At 39.7% G+C, this 24078-nt stretch overlaps 1 protein-coding gene and 1 pseudogene across 9 annotated transcripts in view; one reads left to right on the top strand and one right to left on the bottom strand.

Annotated features, from left to right (window-relative positions):
• The window catches only part of MAPKAP1 (MAPK associated protein 1), a 265491-nt gene that overhangs the window by 91300 nt on the left and 150113 nt on the right, over window positions 1-24078 (top strand).
• LOC129048017 (heterogeneous nuclear ribonucleoprotein A1-like) lies at window positions 17481-18496 on the bottom strand (annotated as a pseudogene).

The following is a 24078-nucleotide window of genomic DNA, read 5'->3' as shown; positions in this document are numbered from 1 at the left end:
CTTTAGGATCTTTGTTCACAAGTAAACCTGGCCTGTAAGATTACTCTCTTACACTCTCAGGTTTCGATATGGAGGTTTTTCTAGCCTTATAAAGTGATTTAGAAATTGCTTTTTTTTTGGCTGGGCGCGGTGGCTCATGCCTGTAATCCCAGCACTTTGGGAGGCCGAGGGGGGTGGATCACGAGGTCAGGAGATCAAGACCATCCTGGCTAACATGGTGAAACCCTGTCTCTATTAAAAAATACAAAAAATTAGCCGGGCGTGGTGGCAGGCGCCTGTAGTCCCAGCTACTGGGGAGGATGAGGCAGGAGAATGGCGTGAACCTGGGAGGCAGAGCTTGCAGTGAGCCGAGATCGCGCCACTGCACTCCAGCTTGGGTGACAGAGCGAGACTCCATCTTAAAAAAAAAAAAAAAAGAAAAAGAAATTGCTGTTTTTCAGTAAGGTTAAATAGTATGGGTAATTCTAACATTATCTGTTCTTTGAATGTTTGGTGGAACCTGCTAATAAAAGTAAACTATTGTTGTCACAGGTTGGGTTCTCCTGGGAAGCAGTTTCTGAAATGGAGATTAACATGCAGGAAATGTATTAGGGAGTGTTTTCTGGATTAGCATCTGTGTGGAAAAGAGAGGAAAACAGAATTGGGTAGAGGAAGGAGTTGGGACTGTGATGCAGTCATAACAAGGCCTCACCTGACACCACGGAGTACTCTGCAGCTGGATGGACCTTCAGAGTTGTCCCAAGTTGGGGTAAGGGGGTCAGGCCTCTTACATTCTTGCATCTAACCTATCATTGGATTCTGAGTGTCTTGAGAAGGAGGTGCAGTCTTGGCAAGGTGACTCTGTCAGCCAACACAATTGCAGGAAAGGACTAGCAGCTGATAGCCATCAGCCAGCATTCCTTCCAGCAGTTGGGAAATATGCGCTTTATTCCTGAAAAGAGGGAATCTGGGTGGTACAGGAAGTGACCATGCCAGTCCACCCTTGGTGCTGCTTGGGTTTACTGGCTTCATGTTAAGTTCTGGGAGCACACCTTCAGGTTTGCGTTGGACTTCTTTTCTTTGGGGAAATGTATACAAAGAGGGTTAGTATAATGATCTACAGTCCCGTTTCTGCCACTGATCTTGAGGTCATGACTAACACTCATCTGTCTCTTCAAGTATTTATTCTAGTCCCGTCAACCTTGGTTAGTTAGCATCTCGGCTGGTCTAGGTCTTAAATGGTACGATGACCCAGATCCTTATCTCTGAGGGCCCAAGCCTCTGTTTACCTTTCTCAGGATGTAGCTGCTTCATTTGTCCATTAACCACCAAAATTGGGTAAAAGTAATAAGATACCCCAATGGATTTACTGGCTAGATGTGTTTCTTCCTGCCTCCATTGTGTAACAGCCTCATGTTCTTCTGATGAGTGTCAGTCACTCCTGTGAGGATGGTGACTTTCCTTCTTGCCTGATGTCCCTTGGCATGAGGAACCTGGGCTGCAGCCACAGTTTTAACATTTAGTGGTAATTCTGCTGTGTCTCCCAGTGGAAGTGTTCTCCCTTTGGGAATCAGGATCTCTTAATTGATAGAGCCTCTATTTACCCAACAGAATTAAAAACATAAGTTCATTCACATAAAGATTTGTACATGAATGCTAGCCTGTTCAAAAACACTGCAGGACAGATGGCTTCAGAAAGAATAGGGAATCAGGAAATAGACAATGCATTTAGGAACTCAGTTTATTGTGGTTCTACAACAACTGATTGTTAGTAGATAAGTTTAATTTCCAATCTTACTCCACATGCCGCCCCCCATTAAAAAGCTAACATAAAAATTTTAAATTAAAAAAAAAAACTAAAAGAATTTGTACAGAAGCTATGACATTACCAATTATTTGAAACTCGTTGAGCATGTCTGTATGCCCATTAATATAGGTCACCTTTTATAAATATTATATGTGAACTTGGAAAAATTGTGATTTTAGCTGCTGTTGGTTGCAATATTCTAAATATTGTCATTAGGTCAAGATTGTTACAGGTTGAGCATTCTTACTCTGAAAATCTGAAGTTTAAAATGCTCCAAAATCTAAAACTTTTTGAGCGCTTATAAGTAACTCATGTATCAAAAAAATAAAGAAATCAGAAAATATTTAGAAACAAGCATTTCCTTCGGAGCATGCTCAAAGGAAATGCTCATTGGAGCATTTTACATTTTGGATTTTTGGATTAGGGTTACTCAACCAATAAGTATAGTGCAAATGTTTCAGAATCTTAAATCTGAAACACTCCTGGTCCCAAGAATTTTGAATAGGGGCTACTCAATCTGTAATTCTGTTAAAATTTTCTTTACAGATATTTTTGTCCAAGCCATCGTTAGACAAAAATGTGCTTAAATTTCCTGCTGTTGATAGATTGTCCATTTTTTCTTGTTAATTGTGACTATTTTTTCTTTATATATTGTGATGTTATGCTTTTATATTCACACAATTTCAGAATTGCTATTTTTTCCTGGTGAATTGAACCATTTGTCATTTGTAATTGTCTCTGGTGAAGTTTTCCTCCCTTTCAAATAGTTACACCTGCTCCATTTGGTTGGTGTTTGCCTGGTATAGATGCAGTTTCATTTTGATGTTTTAAGATACAGATCTTCTTTCCTATTTTTCTTCTTTTGCATTCATTGGGCTTTCTGAATCTGTGTATTAGTGTCTTTCATCATTCTGGAAAATTCTCAGCCACTGTCTTTTCAGACATTGCCTCCGAACCAGTTATTCTTTTCTCTTCTTCTGAAACTCTAGCTACACCTATCAGAATGTATTATTTTATCCTTCTCATCTCTTAACGTCTCTTTCTTATTTCCTATCTTCGTGTCTCTTTGGGTTGCATTCTAGGTAATTTCTTCAACTCTTATCTTCCTAACAGATTCTCTCCTCAGCTGTGGAACCCATATGTTGCATTTCCAATTTTAGTTGTTGTATTTTTAATTTCTAGAAGTCTGATTTTGATCTTGTAAAAATCTGCTTGGTAATTTAAAAAACTATTACGAAAAGTGTAGTAATTTTATTAGTAAAAGTTCAGTGAACACCCTTATGTGTAGCACCTGTATTCAGTAATTGTTAACATTTTGCCATATTTCCTTTATTTGTGCTTTATTTAATCTTTAAAAGTTGACATTCACTCCTAGCAACATTCTCCTACTCAACCATAATATATCACACCATGGATAATCTTTTATTGTCCTTGCACTTACTCCACATTTTTGCTTACACATTTATTTTATATTTTGCTTCTGATCATACTGATAACTCCAGTCTTTCTGGGCCTATTTCATGATGCCTTTTATGTTTTGTGATTTGGAGATAGAACAAATTATTTCTTGGAGATTTTTCTATTGGAATTATTTGAGTCATTTAGGTTTTTCCCAGTAGGATCTGTGTTTGCTTCTACCTAGAACCTGGGGGCACTACCAGCTCAGGACCACTTTAAATTCTTGGCTTAAAATCTTTCTGGTCCATCAAATAATACAAATTTGGGATAGAAATTTCATATGAAGGTTGGTTTATGTTTATAAAGTCTGAGGAAGAAAATAATTTTGGGGGAAGACAGGCAGTTTTACCTTGCTGGAGGTCAGTTGGGAAACCTTAATTCTGATTTACTCTCACATGTAGGTCTTTGGTGGTGGTGGGTTGTGAGGAGGGTATCATGGTCTTATTATAGATTATAGATAGACTGTTCCCTATAGCCTGCTGACCAAGAAAACTGACACTTCATGTCACCTTGTTTGGCAAGTACCATCATTAAGGCAAAATTGTGTTCTGTTTTTCATTCTAGGTTCTCTTTTCACTTAATCTTTGTGCTTTTGTGATTGCCTTAAAAACTTGCCAACCATCGTATTGAGTCAGATAAAATATAAATAGAACATTTATATTTCATAAAAATGTTTAGCTGTTTTCTGTTTGAGGGTTGGTCAGGATACATATTTTGCCATGTGGTTGAAATACAAGTCCTATAGTAAAATAGTTTTTAGTGTGTTGTATTAAATGCTGTGGGAGAGGAATATATATTACAGAATGAAGAGAAAGAGTTTGTGTTTACACATATCATGGCTCTTTATTTCATGCAAATGTTGATTCAAAATGTAAGAAGATGTTTTTTCAAATAAGAACTTTCCCTCCAAAAAAGCTTTTCAAATATATTGGTTTTGGGAAGAATTGTTGTCAAGTTAAGATTGTGGTCTTTTGAGTCAATCAGAGGCAGGTTTCCATCTGAGTTGTCATACTGGCTGTGTGACCTTTAACAATTTCTTTCACTTCTTAGCAGTTTATCTGTAAAATAGGGTAAGTGAGAGCTGTTTTGAAGATCAAAAGAGAGAATTTATGTGGCACACTCAGCTCAGTGCCAGGCACAGAGTAAATGGTAGCTGTTTCTAATTTTAGTTATTCTCTTTCCAGAAATGTTCAAGATGCTGTTAATAGAGTGTTAAATGTGAAACATCTCACATTGTACGTGTAGTAGTGTAAAATTGAATGTGAGTTTGGGAGAAACTACCAAAACTACCACAAAGAGAAAAACGAGAAAGGCACTCAGGGTCAGAAAATGAGGAAAACAGTATGAAGCTTGGCAGGCCAGGCACGGTGACAAGTGCCTGAGTTAGCTATTCAGGAGGCGGAGGCAGAAGGATCACTTGAGCTCAGGAGTTCAAGACCAACCTGGGCAAAATAGTGAGACTCTTTCTTAAAAACAAACAAACAACATACTCTTTCTTAAAAACAAAGAAAGAAAGAAAGAAGCTTGGCAGGTGAAACAAAGAAAGCCAGAGGCTGTCTGCTTCCCTTAGCATTCCGAGAGTGGGATTTCTTAAGGATTTTTTCCGTTCCAGCTGTTTTTTGTGTATGTCCTGTTCATTTAGTTGAGCATATACATCCCTACCCCTTTGGGTCAAAGGAAGTTCCCACTTGCTGTGGTTCAAGGGAGCTGCTTTGGGTACTTTAGGGGAAGGAAACTTGTTCCCTTCTATAGAGACCTCAAAGATGGGAATTTTCATTCCCATCAGTTCAGCAAGTAACCATTTTGCATCCCCAGAATTCTGGAAGTACCTAATTAAAAAATGACACAGTTGCATTTTTAATAGACAAATTTACAATTAACAGGAATTTAAAAATATATAACATGCAACATCAGCATGTATCAGGTAGTATAAGCATTTAGGTTTTTTTCTCTCCCTCTTGGTATGACTCAGTCTAATTCTTCTGTAACTTCTTAGTTAGTTAGGCTCCATTGTAGGGCAGTGTTGGAAATAAGAGGGAATTGTGTAGCCCACCTCCATCTAACCTTTTGCTCTCTATTTTTTTTGCATGCCCAAAGACAGAAGAAGTATGTCTTATTCATCGTCTTTGTATATTTCTCTTGGTACTACTATTGTCATTTTGGTTTTTTAGTAAAGGAAATTGGCTTATTTGAAACGTTTGTTTTAATCCTCTATGGAAATAGTGGTTTACTGGAAGGTTAAGGCAGCTCGTTTTGGCTCCTCTCAGAGTCTCTGCGCAATTGTTGGAAAGGAAACCCCAGGGAAACCCCTGAGCACAGGCGTCGGAAAAGCAGTGGCTGCGTAGAAGACAAAACACTCCAGATGCTTTATCAGGTGCTGTCTGGAGAGCAGGAATAATGGTCTGAAGGCGGAAATGCTGATGTCTCCACTTTCCCAACTTAGTACAAATATCTTCTTTATCTTTGGTGGATTTTGGTGCCACAGCGGCGGCCCCAAGAAGCCTTAAATGCAAATGTGATTGCTTTTAGAATTTTGGCTTTGAAAGCCTGGCATTTGGAGGTTTTCTTGACTTGAATTCTCTTTTTAAAGGGAGTGGATTCAGAGCATCCGCTGTCAGTGCCATTTCCCTTGCTATGATGGCTTGTTCACTGTTTACATCAAAGGATTCAGGAAGCAAGAGATGTGAACATAAATAAATAAATGATCGGACTAACAAATGAATAAAAAGCTTTGCTTCCTTTGTCACATTGTGAAAAGGCTTGACTGTAACATAGTGGGAACACAGCAGCTATTTGATTAAAACTTCAGGACTTTTCTGGAAACTTCGAAGCATGTCTGCTACTATTCTTTTTTTCTTTTTCTAATAACACTGTGACATGGGATAAGCAGAACCCTAGAGTGCCATGTTTGCAGTGGGACTGTTGGATGCATCATCCTCCCAGTCACTGTAGGCGCTGACGTGACATACCCTCCCTGCCAGTGCCTGTCTGCCCATTGACATGGCCATCCTTCAGAAGCCCACAAGTTGATTTGTAACTTGTTTGCTCTTTGTCCCCATACAGTCTTATTAAAAGCAAAGTCACTTTGGGAGGCCGAGGCAGGCAGATCACAAGGTCAAGAGATCAAGCCCATCCTGGCCAACATGGTGAAACCCCGTCTCTACTAAAAATACAAAAATTAGCTGGGTGTGGTGGCACATGCCTGTAGTCCCAGCTACTTGGGAGGCTGAGGCAGGAGAATCGCTTGAACCCGGGAGGCGGAGGTTGCAGTGAGCTGAGATTGCGCCACTGCGCTCCAGCCTGGTGACAGAGCAAGACACTGTCTCAAAAAATATGTAATAAATAAATAAAAAATAAAAGCAAAGTAAGCAACTTTGCAGTGTGGGAAGGCAATTTTAAGTGATGAGTAAGAACTCAGGCTCCAGAGTTAGACATCCCCAGTTAGCATCCTTGCTTCACTAGCTGTGTAACTTTGGGCAAGTTGCTTCATTTCTACAAGCTTCCATTTCAACTCTAAAATAGAAATAATTGTTGAATCTAACTCAGAGTTGTTTGAGATTACATAAGCTAATATGGATGTCAAATGTATGGGGTGATATCTGACCTATAGTGTTTAATAAATATTAGCTGCTGTAGTGTTGGAATGAAGAGCCAGTCTTTGAAAAACACCCTTTATATCTTGCTTGTCTTCCTTTGATAGGAATGTAGTTCATTTTATTTTTGAGAATTCTCAGTTATTTCTCCAGCCCTTGATATTTATTGTTTTAGTCACTATAATATTTGTTGAAGTCCTATGAAATTGCAGTTTTTGTACATCATAAGTGATTATCAGCAGTTTCATATGATTCAGTTTAATGTAATAGAAACTATTGGAGTGTTTGCTGTATGCCAGAGTATCTACTATGCCATTTCATTCACTCTTTCAAGCTTCCCTGTAAAGTATGTAATATTATTCCAGTTTTGGCATGGAGAAACTGAGGCTTAGAAAGGGGAACAGACTTGCCTGAGGTTACACAACTAGTAAGTAGTGAAGCTGGAATTCAGACCTAGGTCTCTCGAATCCAAAGTGCATTTATTTGCTCTCCACTTTCTACCCATGAGCCGTCTCAGACATACCCTCCCCTAGCTCCATGACCAGTAAAGATGAAAGTCAGAGAAACTACACTGTTTCTTCTCGATTGTAGAAGATTTGGGTTTTCTTCAGTAGGGTGAACATAATGTGACTGTCCTGTGTTGATGAACCTTTTGTGCTTTTGTCTCTCCTTTTCGTATCAAGAACACAGCATCTGCAGTGTTGGCTACAATCACCTTGACCCTTTCAGAAAGGCATGTAGAGAATGAAAACAAAGAACCTAGACTCTGCCTTAAACCCCGTTTTCATTGTCTGGTGCAGTTTCTCATGGCCATAATTTTTGAGCATCTGCTCTGTTCAGGGAATGTGCGAGGACAGTATCTCAGTTTCCCTATAATATTGAAGATAGGGGCTAAAATCCTTTATAGGGGAGGAAACTGAGGGTAAATGGGATCACATGACTTAGAGAAAGGCACAATACCTGTCAGAGTCTATCTTGCTTAAGGGTCTAGGTCTTTTCTACTATACCCCATTTCTTCTTCCCATTCGTAGAAATCTTAAAGAAGGGATATGAGGACAGCCCTTTCTGCAGAATAATTTAGAGCACATTTTGGTATGTTATCCTTGCTGATTTTTTCCCATATACTCTTTTCCTTTTCCTTTAACCCCTTTTCTTTTCCTTCTTTCTTCCCCCTGCCTCCCTACACCCATCTTCCCTCCCTGCCTTCCTCTAAACATAATGAAGTTTAAAAGATTAGGAAACCACTTAATGTATTTCCTGAAGGAAATTGGGTTCTTGAAATATTCCCATTTGATTTTTTTTCTGGCACTAAAAATTATTTCTAAGTTTAATTTGCTTTCAGAGGAATTATCGTCTTATAAAATAGGCTACTAAAACAGGTTGAATTCCTATCAGTTTCAAAGAGAGTGATTTCCTCAGTCTTTGAATGGAGTATTTTAAATAATAGGATTTGGAAATAATTGCTTAATACCTGAATTCAAGATGACATAACATGTTTTGAGTTCTCAGGAAAGCCTGTTTAATGTAGCTCCCTACTTATTCCTAAATCAACCAACTTTCTTATTCACTCCGTGAACTGTGTTGGTGAAACCTCTTATTGCAGCTGGAGGTTGTACTTTATTCCTTTGTTGTTCCATTGTTTCCTTTAGGGTGAGGGAGAATAATTAAGGAGAACATCTTTTCTGAGCAGCTGGAGCCAAATTCCAGCTGACTGCAGCACCTGCAAAGTTGACACCTCTGCCTCTGGGTGGCAGGGTGGGATGCCAGCCGTGGAGCCCGCGACAATGGGTTCCGAAGTGCAGAGATGTGGCCATGCAGTACCACTCCTGCCCTTCTGTGAGCTTCAGATGGCAATAATACCAGTGAATGCAAAGTGTCTGTTTTAGACTAATTAGAGGGATGATTTGTGAAACGGTGGCTATTTATTTAATTAATCACCAGCACAAAGCCATAAAACCCATATTTTAAAAATCCCTGTTAGTTTGCCATGTGGTTAATAGATTGGGGCACATTAAAAAGTGACACAGTGATGTATTAAAAATGTTCCACCTAAGGTTCCTTCAGGAAGGAATGGAAGCTGTCTGCTTTCAGATACTGAAGTGTAACCTGCCAGGATTTGACCTGTCTGAGGTTTTAATATTTGTAAAGGCATTTATCTTTTGAATAGCATCTTTATTAGGACTTCTCTTCTTGAAATATTTCAAAATAAAAAATGTTTGTAGAATAATAAAAAGTTATAATTAAAGTGAATTTTGCTACAGTTTCTCTTAATGATGAGGAACTATATTTTCTCGTTAAATTATACTATGTTTACTATGCATAGCAGTATCTTTTATACCATAGGTTATTTTCTGTTTGTAAATAAGGGAGTCATTTAATTAACTAAATAATAAATGCAATAGTATTTTTGTTCCCACTGTCAGCATTGCATTTTGTTTTGCTGTGGTGTTATTTTACTATCGAATAGGAACAGGGATAATTGGTATACTTGCTCAGCCTCAGCTCAGGTGAGTTGTCATTTCTGTATAGTAAGAATAAATGTCTAATTGACTTGTTCAAGAGATGACATTGGCATTAAAATAGAGAAGAGATGGCTTAGATTGTAACAACTGGTAGTGTTTTTTTACACACACAGACTTCTTGTTGATTTTCAGTACACACAAGCACAAGTACGTACAGTCCCTCTTGCACTTTCAATACTATTTGGAGATAAATTTGGTACATCTGTACTGTTATTCATTCTTTATTAACAACATATTATTGAAATTATCAGTGTTCCTGCTAAAGCAAGTTTAACTATGTAATGAAATGTTTTCTAGAAGAATTTAAAATCATGTATGAAAATGTGTTGCTCAGGTGAATGCTTGTAAGGAAATTGTGCAGCTTTTAGGATTGTGTTTCTCTGCTGTGTTGTATAATTACCTGCTCTGGTTGAAGGGGAGCTGGAATAAAACATGAGTATGTTAATGCAGCCTGGAGCTGATGTGGTGGTGATGATTACAATGCAGATAAAGCATTTCTCATAACTGCCATTGCCTACTGGAGCCTTTGAAACATCTGGACCTTTAATTGAAAAATAGTGTGGTGCTGTGCAAGGCAGACATGCTAAGTGAAGTCACTAATTTAGAATACAAAAATATAATTGATAAAGTGTTTTATTTACATTGTATTTAAATATTCATACTTTGTTATGCTTTGTATAACAGGGAATTACTGGGTTAAATTTTCATGAATGTAGACAGTCTAAATGAGATAAATTAAGTGAAAATGTTAATGGAATTTTACATTGGAACCAGAAGGCAGTTTGCTCCAGAAGAGTGTGTACTTTTGCATCCATTGGAGCTTTTTAGGGAAGCAAATAGGTTAGGTCTTATTCTTTGAGTGTTGCATTTTAGAATTAACCATCAGTTGGTAACATCATTACATTTCTTTCTTGTTGTTGTAATCATACCTTGTTATTTAGTTAAAAAAAAATAAAATGTTTCTTGGCATAATGGTAAATGGCTGTAATGGCAACATTATTGCCCAATAAACCAAAGCCTTGCCCACCTCTCGGGGCAGGTTATCAGAGTCTGCCCAAGAGAGCAGAAGAGCTGGTGAAGGGCTTGCAATTAACCTTTGTCCTGTGTTCGCAGCAGGGGAACTGACCTAGCAGCCTTCCGAGGAAATCCAATTTAATTTAAAATGAATTTGAAAAGACAAATTAGCCATATCTATTTTAATAAGATAAAATCCCGACTCTCCCTGTGTCTGGTTTAGTTAGGACCTCAGAGGAGATTGGACTGACTAAGACTCAGGATGAACACAAGGAAAATACTGCCAGGGGACTGAGGAGAAACCCCGGAGACTTTGATACATGAGTGACTTGTCAGTTTCTGCAAGTGAGCAGGTCTTGTGCTGCCCATTTCTGCAGATAATTGCAACCTGAGATGGACCTTTGTCTCCTCAGACCCTTTGCTTGTGTTGGAGCTTGATGCCATGTTGATGTCATTGTGCTGCTTGCCCATCTCTCCAAGGACCACATTGTTATTTTCCTCTTTTGTCATTATCAGAGCACAATTGGGTACTGCCACCTGGGTAGCCAGATTTAGTAACAGATACACCTCACAATTACTGATGAGCCTCATAATCCGAGTACAGATTGCCTGTGGCCTGGAAGTTGGTGCTTGACCACTGCTTCTTGAAACTGAATCAGACAGAGGCTGGGTGCAGTGGCTCACACGTGTAATCCCAACATTTTGGAGTGCCAAGGTGGGAGGATCGCTTGAGCCCAGGAGTTTGAGACTAGCCTGGGCAACATAATTGAGACTCTGTCTCTATTAAAAAAAAAAAAAAAAAAAAAAGAAGCAAGTGTGGTGGTGTTCCTGTAGTCCCAGCTTCTTGGGAGGTTGAGGTGTGAGGATTGCCTGAGTTTAGGAGGTCAAGTATGCAGTGAGCCATGTTTACACCTCTGTACTCCAGCCTGGACAAAAGAGTGAGACCCCATCTCTTAAAAAAAGGAGAGAAAACGGAATCAGAAGGTTCTGCCTGGTTTTGTTTTGTTTGAGACAGGGCCTTGCCCTGTTGCCCAGGCTGCACTAGCTGAGGGTTTTGGAACAGCCTACTTAATGAACAGCTCTAAGAGGGAATGAGCGATCCTCACGGGACTGTTGGGCATATTAAATGAGATAATGTATGAAAAGTGCTTGGACCCTGATAGGTGCCCAATAAATGACAGCAGCAGTGACCTGCCAGTTGCAGAGAGAGCTTGTGGTGGGAGTGCAAAGGCTGTGTACAGAGGAATGCACTTTCTGTGCCTGGCCCCATCTCACATCAAGATTGTCAGCTTTGTAGCTGGCTACTTTTACTTTGTGTTGCTATGCTGACTACCTAATTGAATAATTTGTCTGACAGTTTGTATTATCCTGTGGATCTTGCTGTCCCCTCAGTTTTAGAAATAAAAGTTTTCTGCCACTTACTGCTTTCTTGGTGATGCTGTCTGGAAGACGCAGATGAAGTCCCAATAATCAGACTTTTTGGGCTGCTTCTCAGTTGTAAATTTTGTTGATAGTTACAAGTGATTCTTTCCAACAGGAAGTGCTGTTCTAGATAATTAGTAATTTGTCTCTTCTTTCATTTGCTGATGTTTATATTTCTTTCTTTTCTTTTTGAGACAAGGTCTCCCTCTGCTGCCCAGGCTGGAGCACAGTGGCGCGATCACGGCTCATTGTAGCCTCAACCTCCCAGACTCAAGTGATCCTCCCACATCGGCTTCCCGAATAGCTGAGATCACAGGCTCACACCGTCACACCTGTCTAATTTTTAAATTTGTTTTAGAGATGGGGTCTCTTTATATTGCCTTGGCTGGTCTTGACTCCTGGGCCCAAGTGATCCTCCCACCCCAGCTTCCCAGAGTGCTGGGATTACAGGCATGAGCTGCTATTTGTATTTCAACTTGCATTTGCAAACTGTGTTAAATGCAGACTTTCTCAATTGGCTCTTTGCAGTTGTATCACAATGTAAACAACCATAATATATTTTCTGCTGAGGAGGAGCATCCTTCTCTGTCACCAGAGGTGTAGGTTCTTTGTGTTGGCCTTTATGTGTTACATAGAGTAACAACTATCCCAGTTATTTCACATGTGCATTTTGAGAATGAAAGTGAATGTTGTAATTGAAGAAAAGTGAACCTATTTATTTACATTTTGTCTGATGTTTTTACATTGTTTGCTAGGAGGTACATCAGGGACTTGAATTAATTATAATTACTGAAGAGACGTACACTGATTGAGCAAATAAAGTAGTAAGCCCATTTATGCCAAGGCCATCTAATTGAATTCTAACTTTGGATAAGCTGGATGTGCATGAAAGATTAATTATAAGAGATTTTTATGACTTTCTAAATAATGATACAGTGAAATTTTTGAGTTATATCATTAAGGAACATTGAATCTTAAAGTGATAAAACACTTAGTTACAAACCTACCACTGTATAGAAATTTGTGGATTTTTTACACTATTTAAAATTAAGGAAACAATTTTAATGTGAATAGTGACATTTAAAATTTTTGTAATGTTTAATCGACTGAAACCCTGCAAGAAATGAATATGACATATATGCCTGGATTATTTCCTTCAATATTTATGCAATTTTACATTCTCAAAATACTTCGCTATCTTTGAAATTAAATTGTCCTCGGGGTAGTTGGAGGGTTATGCCAAAATTTCCATATAATTTAGGAAGGTGATAATGGCTGTACTATAACCTTTTTTAGAGATACATCATCTAGTAATGGAGTCAAATATACATTCTCCATTGAGTTTTAATTTTAAAAGTTGATATTAAATCTTCAAGCCTCATTATATTATGATAATTGATAGAGTTTAAAACATGTAACTCTTCTTTATGGTTTAAAAAAAACCTATTTTTACTTTTAAAGTATATTGATTTTATTATATAAATGATTTAATAATGAAGAGGTCCCTAAACTTATGCTCTGTGATGGGGCTTACTTCATGCAGATTACCTTTCCCTGATAATATCATCATTATGGAAGCTATTGTTTGTATAATTAAATGCAAAGCACTGTGTAACATTAATGCTCTACAGAATCCCATCATGGCTTTGAAAATTCGAAATGGACATTTGACATGCTTTAAGATGGCTAGATTATACCTGTGTGAGAGCACATTCTGATAAATGCTGTAACTGTCCCAAGGCTGGATGAGAAGAGAATGTGGTTCTTCTCTCAAAATAATTAAGATAGAGACCTTTCCCTGTTGCCCCTACTTCTCAATTTCATGTTTGCTTGAAGGGACATTTTGTCCAAAAATCTGCCTGGTCTGAGTAACAGTTTAAATTACAATAATAAGGAATAATTGACATTTGTATGATAGTTTGCAGTTCACAGAGGATTTTAACATGCTTTGTTTTCACTTTATATTTCCTGATAATCTTTTGAAGTAGATGGTCTCATCTCTATTTTATGGGAGAGGAAACTGACTTTCAGAGAGATTATGGGCTTACCCAAGGCTGCACAGCTCAAGGCTGGCAGGGCCAGAGTCCAGATCAGTTCAGTTGACTCAGCAAACAGAAGTCTAGCAAATGTAACTTATGTTGGTGAAAACTGCCAGTATCAGGAATTGCTTTCTGATTTTAGGTCTTTGAGAAAATGATTGTTTCTGATACGGAGTGGACTGGCCTTTTTTTTTTCCTTCATACTTCCCCCCATGTTTTATGAAATGTCTTCCCTACATTTGAACATGAATGATTGCTAGTTTTTCAGTTGATATCTTGAAACAAAAGAATTATTTGAGGCTATTAATCAAACTTCATTTGATAACAGATTGTTTAAACCAGTAGTTGCTAGGCATTTTATTTCTTTCTCAAAAATGTCAGAGCATCAAAATATAGAGGGTTTGTTTTAAGTAGAGAAAACCATTTCTGAGAGCAGCAACCTCCTTCCTTGTTTTGAGTCCAGGACTAAAGATTTACATTTACGGACAGGCATGGTGGCTCACGCCTGCAATCCCAGCACTTTGGGAGACCGAGGCAGCTTTATCACCTGAGGTCAGGAATTCAAGCAGCCAGATCACCTGAGGTCAGGAGTTCAAGAACAGCCTGGCCAACATGGCAAACCCCTGTCTCTACTAAAAATACAAAAAATAGCCAGGCGTGGTGGCAAGTGCCTGTAATCCCAGCTACTCGGGAAGCTGAGGCAGGAGAATCGCTTGAACCTGGGAGGCAGAGGTTGCAGTGAGCTGACATCACACCATTGCACTCCAGCCTGGGCAACAGAGCAAGACTCCATCTCAAAAAAAAAAAAGGACTTAACGTTTATCATAGATGTTACAGAAGGAAAAGTTACAAAATGCTATTTTCTGTGCTGTGTTGTACTCTTGAAAGGATTATAGCCTGGCTTATTCCATGGTGTTTAGTAACCAAGTTTTTTGTTTGAGATCCTAGGTATATGAAAGGGTGTCTATGGAGGTAGAGGTAGATTTGTTCAAATTTCATTAGGGTTAGCACTAAGACTAATAAGTAAAACTTGCAGAGAGATTGCACCTTAGTGGAAATAAACACATTTTAGCTGGCAAAACTGTTTGCCAAAGACTGAAGAAAAGGGGCTACTTCACATGGTGACAGGGACATCATCAGTGAAGGTGTTCAGGAGAGATTGTAAGACAGTCATTTGTTGATATTTCAAAGGGGATGACCCTTCAGATTTCTTGCAGTTTCAAAAGTCTATGAATGGCAATATTTTTTTTAAGTCTATTGATATAAAAGTAGATAAAAAGTAGGAAAAAACACCGTAATAACCAATATTTCTTGAGCATTTACTGTGGGACTAGGCACAGTAATAAGTGCTTTACATGAAGTCTTTTTTTTTTTTTTGAGATGGAGTTTCACTCTTGTCACCCAGGCTAGAGTGCAATGCTGGCTCACTGTAACCTCTGCCTCCTGGGTTGAAGTGATTCTCCTGCCTCACCCTCTCGAGTAGCTGGGAGTACAGGTGCCCACCACCACGCCTGGCTATTTTTTGTATTTTTAGTAGAGACAGGGTTTCACCATGTTGGCCAGGCTGGTCTCGAACTCCTGACCTCAGGTGATCCAGCTGCCTCAGCCTCCCAAAGTACTGGGATTACAGGTGTGAGCTACCGCACTGGCCCATGCAGTCTTATTGAATCGTCTCAACAATTCTTTGAGGAGGTACTTTTGTTATCCACATTTTGTAGATGAGAAAATAGTGACCCACAGAGTTTAAATAAATTGTCCAGGCACACATAGTAAGTGGCACTGCTTATAATTGAACTCAGATCTATCTGATGCCCCGACTTGTGCTCTTAATCATGCTGTACTGCCTCCCTAGTTTCTATTAGTATAGCAAGGATCCTGGAGGTACCCAGATCAGAACTTGACCTTGTTAAAGAAAGAGTGGCAGTTGACGTTCTTAATAATAAAAGCTTAATGGAACCAAGGTTGGTGATTCAGAGGAAATTAATGAGATTTTGTCAATTTTATTTTAAGCTTAACTTGTCAGAAAATACAGTGTCCAGTGACAAACTGTAGAAATGTTTTTGACAAATTAACTTGACTACAGGTGCCAGATCAGGGAAATGTTAATTTAATAGCCTTTAAGCATTCCAGATTTATTGAAGGTTAAGATAGCACTACAAAGCCAAGTCTCTATCTCTGAATGGATTTGTCATAGAATTTTACACAAAATCCATTTATAAATTCAGTATTACCATTTTGAATGTAAAAAAAAAAAAAAGAGTTCTTTTTGTGAGTCCATAAACCCAGCATTTTATTAAGATCAAAATGTTACAATTCTGGTGTTTGGGTTTTTTTTTTTTTTTTTTTTTTCTCATGTCGACCCTGTTTATTTCCCATAGCCAGTAAAACCTGAATTAGACCAATTTAGGCCAGATTTTGTTTGAGATTATTACTTCTGATCAAATGAAGTCCATTAATTATCATTAGAGTAGTGATCATTTGAGACCCCTGTACCAAGTCTGTCTACTATGTTATTAAAGGCAAGACCATTGGTAGAATATAGCATCCTTTGGTCCTTCTTGAGGAAGTTGGGATAAAGATACTGATGGAATAGAACTGTAGCCATTCTTTTCAGAGAATGGCTCTTTTGAAGGCTGCAAATAACTCTTTTATCAATTTGCATCATTACATCGTCTGGATACACTGATATATTTATTTCTGCATTAAAATTACACATAATGATCTGCTTGTGCAGTTGTTACTAATGGAATAATGTTGCCTGCTTTTTGTCTCTTTAATTGCAGAAGCTAAGCTGTCTATCCTTTCTCTGTTTCTTTTCCTTGGGAGAGAAACTGAACACTTAGCAGCAGTTTAGATCTGATACTCAATTTATTACTGGAAAACCTTGATAATAAGTAGCAATGCTAGCCAAGCGTTTCGTCCATAAGACTTAATTCAGCTAACTCACTTGATATGGATATTTCTTTTTTTCTTTTCATTTTTTTTTCCTTTTGGGGACAGGGTCTTGCTCTGTTGCCCAGGCCAAAGGGCAGGGAGCTCAATCATAGCTCACTGCAGCCTCAACCTCCCAGGCTCAAGTGAACCTCCCACCTCAGCCTCCTGAGTAGCTGGGACTACAGACATGTGCCACCACGCCAAACTTTTTTTTTTTTTTTTTGAGACGGAGTCTCGCTCTGTCGTCCAGGCTGGAGTGCAGTGGCACGATCTCAGCTCACTGCAAGCTCCACCTCCTGGGTTCACGCCATTCTCCTGCCTCAGCCTCCCGAGTAGCTGGGACTACAGGCGCCCACCACCATGCCCGGCTAATTTTTTGTATTTTTTTTAGTAGAGACAGGGTTTCACTGTGTTAGCCAGGATGGTCTCGATCTCCTGACCTCGTGATCTGCCTGCCTCGGCCTCCAAAGTGCTAGGATTACAGGCATGAGCCACTGCGCCCGGCCTTTTTTTTTTTTTTTTTTTTTTAAGACACATTTATTCAGCGCCATGATCAGACTGTTACATTTAGCAATCAACAGCATGGGTACAAAAAAAAAAATCTACATTAAAATCCTTTGTTAGAATGCTTTACATTTTCCACAGAAGAAAAACAAAACAACCTGTTATACAATTAGTCACAAATACAGTCCTCGAGTTTTTTGCCCATACACATGAATATTTGTCTAAAACATGTCTTCTTTGTAGCAGCTAGGCCTTGCCACCACTGTGCTTGGCTGAGTTCACAAATCTGTTGTAACCTGTAGCTTCCCTGTCACTTCTCTGGCTCTCCTCTCCTGTTAAGCTTTGTTTGCTGGCAGTAATTAAAATCTTCTGCCACTGCTGTAGCTACTGCTGCTACTGGAACTGCCATAGCCACCTTGGTTTGGTGGTTTGGGAAAGTACTGGCTTCCACCACCATAGCTGCCAGAGCTTCTGCCTCCAAAGTTTCCTTTCATCATGGGTCCAAAATTTGAAGACTGATTGTTGTAATTGCTAGAATCATTGTAGCTTCCACCACCCTCCAAAATTGCTTCCATCAGTACCAAATCCATTATAGCCATCCCTACTGCCACCATATCCACCACCACCATGGTTGCCACCAAAGGCACCACAACCACTGAAGTTTCCTCCATGACCAAAGGTGTCATTCCTACCAAAGTCACCTTCACGACCACCACCAAAATTTCCAGAACCACTTTGACCTCTTTCGCTGGATGAAGTACTAGCCATCTCTTGCTTTGACAGGGCTTTCCTAACTTCACAATTGTGGCCATTCACAGTATGGTATTTTTGAATGACAGCCTTATCCATGGAGTCATGGCCATCAAAGGTTACAAAGGCAAGGCCCCTTTTCTTGCCACTGCCTTGGTCAGTCGTGATTTCAATCACTTCAGTTTTTCCACGCTATTCAAAATAATCTCACAGGTGATGTTCTTCAGTGTCTTCTTTAATGCCACCAACAAATATCTTTTTCACAGTTAAGTGGGCACCTGGTCTTTGAGAATCTTCTCTTGAGACAGCTGTCTTTGGTTCCACAACTCTTCAATCCACCTTGTGTGGCCTTGCATTCATGGCTGCATCCACCTCCTCCACCGTGGCATATGTGACAAACCCAAAACCTCCGGAATACTTGGTGTTGGAATCTTTCATTACCACACAGTCTGGGAGCATTCCCCATTGCTCACAATGGCTCCTCTTGCTCTCATTGGTTGTTTCAAATCTCAACCCTCCAATGAAGAGCTTCCTTAGGCTGTTCGGGCTCTTTAGGAGACTCTGACTTAGGACAGCAGGGAGAAGAGAGACTTTAACGATGCTTCCTCGGCGTGTCTACAAGGCAGAAAGGAGTAAGCTGACAAACATAGCATGATATTTCTTAATTCAAGATTATTTTGAACTGAATCCCATCTGTATTCTTATTGCTTCTCCTACTTTGGAAACTATCAGGTATATGATTTTGAAATTAATTTCATGATAAGCAGCTAATGTATATTATTTTAATTAATAGGATCAGCTAAGAAAAAAGCTGCTCTAGATAATGTTTTAATTCATCAGCATGTTCAAATACATATATTTCAATTCTATATCTGTTCACATTCTGTGTATTAGAAGTTATTTTAGATTTTTAAGTTTTCCCATTTTATGAGCTAATTATTAATTGGATAACCTTTGGTTCATAGTATTGATATTTCATAATTGGCCTAGAGACACTTTTTAAAAGACTGAGCTTTTCCAGTATATATCACAAGTTACAAAACATTCATACTCTTTGACCTAGTAATCTACTTCTAGAAATGTGTTCACATTTATATAGGAAAATGTTTATGAGATTATTTGTAATAATGGAATATTGTAAACAGCTTCCATTTCTAACAATGGGAGAATAGGTGGTACCACCATATGCTATAATATAATGCGAGTGTTTAAATCATGTGTTAAAAGAATATTAATCATTTATTCCATCAATATGTGTAAGTCACTATGTCGGGCCCTTTGTTAGGTGCTGGGGATATTTCAGAGAGGAAAGAGTGTTCCTGAAGAACAGGGACTGGGAAGTAGAATAGGTATAGCTGCTCTACCTGGGATAGAGAATTGGTAGGTCTGGTGGGTCCATTCTGAAAGAGAGTCTGAGGAGTCCTTTTGATTTAGCCAGCTAGCATGAAACCCCTGCTGTGTTCTAGGCTCTAGGAGAATACAAAATGGATGAAGCTATTTTTCCCTTTATTTAATTCACAGCTGAATGAGAGAGTGTGGGGAAGGAGGTGGTGAGGGTAGTTACAGAAAAAAGTGAAACTGTAAGTCTGTGCAAATCAAATTGTTAGGGGAGGAGAGAAGAGGGAATTTATTTGGGCTTCTACCTTCTTGGAAGAGGTGATATTTGAATTGAAGGACAGAAGAAGAGCTATGTTTCTTGATCAGTGACTGTGTGGCAGGCATTTTAGATACATCTTATTTGCTTTCCAAGTGAGTAAATAGAAGTTCTGAGAGGTGAGGTTACTTGCCCAAAGTCTAAGGTCTAGCAGCTAAGGAAGTGGTAAAGCCAGGATTCTGACCTGGGTCTAGCTGACCCCGAGTCTGTGCTCTTAAGTACTGTTCAGTGTACATCAGTAATGATACGAGGGACCAGATCGCAAAGGGCATTAACTGCCATCTAAGGAGTTAGAATGCTACCACAAGGCCATCATATGTTTCCACATGACTGGCATGGTCTATGATTTGAGAAAAATCACATTGGTAGCAATAAGGAAAGAAAGATTTGGAGAGAGAAGGATTTTTAAAAATAAAGAAATAGTTGGAGATTGCTGCAGTGGTCTCGCTGACAGATAACAAAGCTGACGAAGCCTGAACTGGGGCATTGGCAATAAGCATGGGAAGGAGAGAGATTTGGGAGGCATTTCAGAGGCATGTGGATGGTAGAGTGTGAGACAGAAAGAGGAATTAGGATTCCTAGCTTGCATGACAGAGTAGATGGTGAAAGCCTTAATTGAGATAGAGTATAGAATGACAGACATGCCAGTGAAGAAGAAAGTTGGTGTTGGATATGTTAAATTTCAGATTCTGACTGCATTTGCAAAGCCATCAGGTCAGGGAGGGGCTGTGGGATATGAAGTTGAGTCTAGTTGGTCCTCATGAGTTGCATTTATGCTGAGTAAGTTTTGCTATAGGAAGTACTTTTCTATTTGTTCTCAAACCTGCCTTGGGGGCATTTCCTGATTTAGGAGCTGCTCTGGAGAATATTGTTCAACTTCAAATTGTCAGCTGATTGTGAATTTATTACCTTTTTTTTTCTTTTTCTTTTTGAGACAGTCTCGCTCTGTCCCAGGCTGGAGTGCAGTGGCATGATCTCAGCTCACTGCAACCTCTGCCTCTCGGGTTCAAGTAATTCTCCTGCCTGAGCCTCTCAAGTAGCTGGGACTACAGGCGCACGCCACCACACCTGGCTAATTTTTTGTATTTTAGTAGAGACGGGGTTTCACTGTGTTGCCCAGGCTGGTCTCAAACTCCTGAGCTGAAGCAATCCATCCGTCTCGGCCTCTCAAAGTGCTAGGATTACAGGCCTGAGCCACTGTGCCTTGCCTTTTTCTTTGATAAAAATTACTTAACCTGCCATAGTAAGGTATCTGAGTTATATATATATATATTTTTTCTTTTTTTGAGACAGTCTCACTCTGTCACCCAGGTTGGAATGCAGTGACATGATCTTGGCTCACTGCAACGTCTTCCTTCTGGGTTCAGGCGATTCCTGTGCCTCAGCCTCTGGGGTAGCTGGGACTATAGGCACATGCTGCCATGCCTAGCTAATTTTTGTATTTTTAGTATATTTAGTATTTTTGTATTTTACCATGTTGGCCAGGCTGGTCTGGACTCCTGACCTCAGGTGATCTGCCCGCCTCGGCCTCCCAAAGTGATGGGATTGTAGGTGTGAGCCACCATGCCCAGCCCTGAGTTATATTTTCTTTCTTTTTTTTTTTTTTTTTTGAGGTATATTTCAACTTACTTTTTCCGACAGCCTGTCACAGCACGTAGTATGTTCTTTTTTTTTTTTTTTTTTTTTTTTTGAGACGGAGTCTTGCTGTTTCGCCCAGGCTGGACTGCAGTGGCGCTCTCTCGGCTCACTGCAAGCTCCGCCTCCCGGGTTCACGCCATTCTCCTGCCTCAGCCTCCTGAGTAGCTGGGATTACAGGCGCCTGCCACCACGCCCGGCTAATTTTTTGTATTTTTAGTAGAGACGGGGTTTCACCATGTTATCCAGGATGGTCTCGATCTCCTGACCTCGTGATCCGCCCGCCTCAGCCTCCCAAAGTGCTGGGATTACAGAGATGAGCCACTGCGCCCGGCCAGCACATAGTGTGTTCTTAGTGATGCTTACTTGGTCCCTTAACATAGGCTACATTTTCAAAATCGATCCTCTCTTTCCCTCACCTAAAACTTTTAAGCCCTGAATGGTACTCTTATTCTTTTTATCTCCTTTTTAGTTTATAATATTTATAATTTTGTTTCTAATTATAAAAGTAATACATGTCTATTATAGAAAATACAGAAAACTATAAACCAGAAAATTAAAATCACTGATAATCCCATGTCTCAGAGGGAACTCCTGCTCACTTTTTGGTGTATTGGTATAGTAGGTAAATACAATAAGCATCTTTTTCTTGGGTTAGGTTCTGTTGGATGGAAGGGTACATTTTTATATCTAAGAGGCCTTCCCTAGCCGCTTTTAGCCTGGGTTGCTTCTGGGCTCTCTTGACAGACTGGACTTTCCCCTTCCTAAAGCTTTCGTGACATTGTACAGTGAGACCTTCAGCAAAACAGTTTGGTGAGGGTCTGGTCTGCGTTGTATGTCAGTGGACTTTGTCTTGGGAGCCCAGCATGATGTTTCAGCTGGTGTTTGCTGAGTGCATGAGAGAATGAGAGCATAAAGCTAAGCGAGTTTCCCTATGCAACACTTTCTCTGTGTTGTCCACTTCCCTGTGCTCTAAATATGCCTCCATTTCCCCAGTCCTATATGGTGGAACACATAAATTGCCATGCAGTGAAACTGTATGATATGATCTTTGTTTATTGCTAGTTGCTTTTTCGTATTTAGACATCTATGGAATATTGCTTGCCTTGATGTGTGATGAATACTTTTAATCCTTCGGTCACCGTTTTTTTAAATAAGTTAATTACTTTCTGTTATGTTGATGGATTGTTTTATGTTTTAGATGATTCCTTCTAAATATTGCAACATAGGGACTATTAGGATAGAGCAAACTGCCACCACCTTGAGCTTTTTCAGAAGACAGTCTCCTTATTAAAAAATATGTAATTTCAGTGTGCGAGGCACTTTGCCCATCATCAGTTCCTCAAGATGGAATTAGAAGATTAAAAAGATAAAGTGCTTCATTCATTTAATAAGTATCTATCATATTCATTCTGATAGTTTTTGCCCCACTTTCTATTTTACTATGAAATAGAGGATAGTAAAGAGTACTGTACTCTTTAGAGTAAATAGAGGAGTGTACTCTATGTTACTCATATAAGTACCATGTAACTATCTGTCCTCATTTCCTAAACAGTGGTGACTGCCCTTCAGTCAACTGACAGTGGCAGGATTTCCTAGAGTCTCAATCTCCTAACTGCTCTCCTCAAGCAGCTCCTCAGGCAAAACTTTCCTCAGGTTTGTGGGGAAAAGAAGAAGGAGACGATTTTCAAGCCTTGAAGAGTAGGAATTGATTACATTTAGAATAAGTCCAGGGAAAGAAGGCAATGGTGTTTACAGTAGGGCCTTTGGAGTCAGGCTGACATGAGGTTTGAGTCTTGGCTCTTCCACCTTGGTTATTGGGCAGATGACTGTAGCCTTGTAAGCCTTGGTTTTCTCAGCTGTAATATAAAGGTTATGCCAGGTCGCAGTCACTCATGCCTGTAATCCCAGCATTTTGGTAGGCCGAGGTGGGCGGATCACTTGAGGTCAGGAGTTCGAGACCAGCCTGGCCAACATGGCAAAACCTTGTCTCTACTAAAAATACAGAAAGTAGCTGGGTGTGGTGGCACGTGCCTGCAATCTCAGCTATTTGGGTGGCTGAGGCCCAAGAATTGCTTGAACCTGGGAGGTGGAGGTTGCATTGAGCTGAGACTATGCCACTGCACTCCAGTTTGGGCAGCAGAGCGAGACTGTTTAAAAAAAAAAAAAAGTTATGATAGAACCCTATTTCTTAGAGTTATTTTATGAATTAAATGATATAATTAGGCAAACATTTAGCAGAGTTTACTTAACAATTCTCAGTAAATGATAGCCCTACCCCCCGCCCCCTTTTTTTTTTGTTGAGACGGAGTTTGACTCTTGTTGCCTGGGCTGGAGTGCAGTGGCGCCATCTCAGCTCATTGCAACTTCTGCCTCCCAGTTGCAAGCAATTCTCCTCCCTCAGCCTCCTCAGTAGCTGGGATTAAAGGTTCCCGTCACCACACCTGGCTAATTTTTGTATTTTTAGTAGAGACAGGGTTTCGCCATGTTGGCCAGGCTGGTCTCGAACTCCTGACCCAAGGTGATCCACTCACCTTTTCCTCCCAAAGTGCTGGGATTGCAGGTGTGAGCTACCACACCTGGCCTAAATGCTAGCTCTTGTTACAATAGTCAATATTATTAGTGTTCCTGCAGTACCCGTTCTTGGCCTCATGTGACCTTGTAGTAGGCTTAAGTAATAGAAATGGGTTGAATTTCAACACAGAGGCCCTTTCTGGCATACTGCTCTGCATTTCTAAAGCACCTTACAGTTTAGGAAGGACATTCA

The sequence above is a fragment of the Pongo abelii genome, chromosome 13 (genome assembly GCF_028885655.2).
Source record: "Pongo abelii isolate AG06213 chromosome 13, NHGRI_mPonAbe1-v2.0_pri, whole genome shotgun sequence".
Classification (NCBI taxonomy): domain Eukaryota; kingdom Metazoa; phylum Chordata; class Mammalia; order Primates; family Hominidae; genus Pongo; species Pongo abelii.
The sequence above is the reverse complement of the archived record's forward strand: the minus strand, read 5'-3'. Positions and strand labels throughout refer to the sequence as shown.